The following is a 4,822-nucleotide window of genomic DNA, read 5'->3' as shown; positions in this document are numbered from 1 at the left end:
CATGGCAAACCTTTAAGGACAGTCACTGATAACTGGTTAACTTTTGATATGAATATAACAATGACAGAAGAGCCACAAATGGGCGATGCATTTAAAAAACTGAATTGTTTGAAGGAGTTACGCAAATATTGTATACATCTTTTATGAAAAACACTTTACCATTTGCTTTTATAGGCTGCATTGGGGGCATTAATTTTAACAAAAACTGCCGGAATATTATTGTCAAAATTAATTCTAAATTACAGGTGTGCAGTAGTCCTCTGTGCCATCCTTTGTTTGCAAAGTTAAAATTGTTGGCATCGGCCTGTAGATTTAGCTTAAGACTCAATAACAAAACATGAAAAAATACAAACATTTTAAAGGCAAGTGGCTATTGAAACACAGGAGTATTTATGGGTAGATTGCAAAAAATGTTTCTTCATTTATTTTTGCATCTGTAGAATCATTTTGGTATTTTGCTGCTGCAAGCAAACTTCCCTGTGTTTCTGAAGTTCAGCTGACCTACTGAAGGATGATCACATAACTATATTCATCTAAACTTACAACAGTGTGCCCTATTGTTGTGGCATAAACCATTACTCTGATGGAAAGCACAGTAAACTGCTGCCACAAAAGAATGAAGTGAATTAGCAATTACAAGGCATTGAAACATTATTCTGCTTTTATCAAGGAAGCCAGAGTGTGCCGCAACACCACACACTGCATCAACACTTCCAGCTTACACAGGTAGCATCAGTCTTGGTGCTTCAATTGCGGAAATTTGGCCTCCTCAATCTCTGTACTTTCTTTCGCTTTCTGCCAATAGCCGACTGCTGTTCAGCCATCTGCTGTATGACTTGTATGCTCTTTTAAATCTTCTTTATTTCTTTTACTTATTTTATTCGCTATATCATTGTACGCATCTGTTACTAGGCAAGGGTCGGGTCAGCCTCCTTTAGAGTCTTTTGTAAATGCTACACTTGTGGTTGGATGTTGAGTGGTAACTTTTTCTCTGTACATTTTTGAAACTACAGGGAACGTAAAATCCCAATAGAGTTACTGTTTTTGAGTCACTCAAGTGCACTAATATACCATTTATTTATTTCTCATCTAGTCCATACAAACAGTATACTAGTATAACAGAGAATTTCTCAGTGAAACAAGAGATTCTCAACCCAGTTTAGGGTTTTGCAATGACCTGAGTCAATCTGGCAGCCCAAGGCAAAGTGCAGGCATCAATTTGGAGAACAGCCACAGCGAAGGGGAGAATGTTTTGAAACTCCACATAGACATCACTAAATACAAAAAAAAATTTAAAAACTGCCACCACTAAATAGTCAAATATTGTAAATACTTAAATAAGTGCTTTTACAAATTCTATGCTTATTTTTAGGAATATACCCGATTAAAAAAATTTAAAAACTGCCACCACTAAATAGTCAAATATTGTAAATACTTAAAACAAATAAGTGCTTTTACAAATTCTATGCTTATTTTTAGGAATATACCCGATTACATTACGAGATAGATTCAATTATTTCAGGTTGAACATCAAATCAAGTATTCAAAACATTTTTCCCCACATCTAAAATTAGTGTTATAGAGACTTAAGCACAAGAATGAGTTGTCTGTCCACAGGAATGCTTTAGAAGTTTTGGTCTTCACTCAGATGCCAGATTCCAGTCAAGCATTTATTTTTGCTTTTGTGACCTTCCACGTGGAACAGGCTGTAGCAATCTTTTTGACAGCTAACATTAAGAGAGTATGATATTCCAAATAAAAAAAAATAAAAAAAAATGTCAGTTTGAACTGTTACTACAATCATGTTAAAAGAAAACGAGAACATGTTTAAACATTTAAGGGATGTAGAATCAAACTGTACCAAGCATATTCCTAATTTTGTTATACAAACAGGTATGCCCATCTAGCACCCAATGACAGGCTGGCTTTACTAAGAATTATAAGATAAACAAAGCTGGTGAATATATGCAGAATGAATTTAGATTTTTTTTTTTTAATAAACACAAAGCCCCAAATCTCTCCAAAAGTGTTTTTAATACTGGACACTCATAACTAGCGATTACATCAATTCTATTCTGAAGTGTTAAAGTTGAAAACAGAGATGAAGTACCAATGAAGAATTCTTAAGCAACCTTTGTGTAAAAAAAAAAATAAATAAATAAAAATTACTGTACTTCTAAAGTACTAGGGTGTTGTACCGTGTTAGCCATTATGAATGTAGAGAAAAGCCAAGCAAAATGACACCTTTTACTGGCTAACTAAAAAGATTACAATATGCAAGCTTTCGAGGCAACTCAGGCCCCTTCTTCAGGCAAGATGTAATCAATTACATCTTGCCTGAAGAAGGAGCATGAGTTGCCTCGAAAGCTTGCATATTGTAATCTTTTTAGTTAGCCAATAAAATGTGTCATTTTGCTTGGCTTTTCTCTGTACTTCTAAAGAAAGTAAGGTCTACACATAACATAAGCCCTATAGATTTTTGGCAGTCAACAGCACAACCAACCTTACCTGCCGAGTGAGCACCTTCAAAGCTGAGCTTAACAGATTTCTCTACCTAGAAAACAATTTATAAGATTTATTGTTGATTTGTAATTTTAATATGATCCTATACATAAAAGTGTAAAGCTGCCAAATACAAAATTTTGCAAGTTTTGATTTATATCTGATTTATAGTAATAAAATTTGTTTAAGTGTGGACTAACAACTAAAACTTTTGCAGAATTATTGATCCAAAGTATGCAATAACATTTATGTAGGGCTCCTAATTTGCAATGAATTGAACCTCAAATTAAATCTAAGCATATCAGCACTCCATCAAAGGAACCAAAGCTACATTAGAATTTATAGTATAATTAATAAGAATGTTGCCAATGTGTTATTCAATAGAAATTCATAGAGAAAAATAGCTTTCCGAGAAACTTTTTGAAATTCACAACATCCTATAGCACATTCTTAACTCAAAGCTGTGAACATACCGGTAGCATCTGTGAAAGTGTTATGAACAAAAGACTAGCCCTACACGCAAACAAAGGCCAAGGAGGGCCCAGTGTACAAAAGAATAGGATTTATTAAGACAAAAACAACCACTGAAGGGTATGGGCGGTTTAATGAAAAGGGCACAAAATGCTACGTGATAGCAACATATCTATAGCCACTCTGGATTTTTCACCTTTTTGGATTGGTATCCAGCATTATAAAATGTTACCTCCACACATCTCCCCGTGTTCAAATTTTCCCCATCTTCCTCTAGTCTACCCTCCACTCCTAACTCCAAGTTCACTGGACTGGTGACTAGAAGGGGCTTAAAGCCTTTGCCTGAAACAACTTTCTGGTTATTCCACTGTATTAACCATTAGGACATCTTACAACCAGCACCTGTCCAGCACAATGTTAAAAGGGTTTCATCTGTGGTCCATACCAGGTCCCTGATAGACAGTATGTTACAACAATGATAAGAAATTTTATTAAGTCGTTAATAACTGGCACACATTTCTGGTGTAATATTAAATACCAGTGTTTAAATTATAAAAAAAAAAAAAAAAAAAAAAAAAAAAAAAAGATGCAGACATTAGTATAAAAGGCCTTACTAGATAAACAATACTTTGATCAAAAACATTTCCTGGTACCTTGACAAAACACATTCACAAAACATATGCATGTATAAATACAATTCATTCAGGAATTCTATACACCAAGTGTGACAGAAACTTTGAGCCACATCCATTAATAGGAACACCAGTAAAATCAATATACAACTAATAAACATTTACTAGAAGACTCACAAAGCTTTTTATGCCATTCAAAACCTTTGGTCTTGCGTGTGCAACCATTCTTCGATACCTAATGTCTTCATGATTGGCAAAGGGTAACTCAAGTACTACAGGTGGTAGTCACACAAAGCCAGATCTAGAGAACAGTGTGGATGTGGCATCTCCTCAAATCCAGTTTTGCAGAAAAGGCTTTACAACTCATGCCAAATAAGCACTCACATTGGAACAAGGCTAAACCCTTTCCTCACTGATTTTTCACTGTCTGCCTGAAATGCCAAAGCAAATCCACATAATAGTGAACAGTTACGTGGAGCACCTTCCAAGTTTAATCAATATGTAGTGCAGTTTCAATATCATCATAAAAAACTGCATACGATTTTGCCAGCACTAGCTTGGACCTTGAATTCCTTTGATATTACAGATCACCAAGCATCAGGAAACTTCAGTTGTTTGGACTGCAGGTCATAGTGATGTATCCAAGTTGCAAATGCCTCCTGCATTTCTTCTTTTTCAAACCCATTAGCTAAACATACTCTTTGGAACATTGGATGTGGTGGTGGTGCTCCATTTTAGAAGTTAACATACTAGGCAGCCGTGCCATTGTTTGTTTATGAAGAATGAAATCAACCAACTCACCACCAAGGGTTTAGTATCCGCATGCACCGGTACTCTTCGATTCTTGTGATTCACTCCATGGTTTTTTCTTCTGTAGATACGGACTTCATCTTCAACAGAAATCCTGCCAAGAGGGACGTTTGCAGCGAGTCTTTGACAAGACTAGAATGGATACCCAAAAGGCATACTGTTCTCTAGCATCAGAAATTCAGTGACAACACAACACTTTATAATCAACACACTAATTTGGTTTTGAACCAAGAATCAAACATTACAAACAAACATATCACACATACTTTAAATACACAACAGCTAATCTTTAAATATTTAAAATGAAATCAGAACACCCCTCTTAGGTTTTGATCACCACTCGCTTACACATAAGGCACTATGGCATACGGTGTTGCAACTGTACTTGCAAAAAAGTAAGACTTCCA

The sequence above is a fragment of the Erpetoichthys calabaricus genome, chromosome 10 (assembly GCF_900747795.2).
Source record: "Erpetoichthys calabaricus chromosome 10, fErpCal1.3, whole genome shotgun sequence".
NCBI classification, from domain to species: Eukaryota; Metazoa; Chordata; class Cladistia; order Polypteriformes; family Polypteridae; genus Erpetoichthys; species Erpetoichthys calabaricus.
This window is presented reverse-complemented; position numbering follows the sequence as displayed.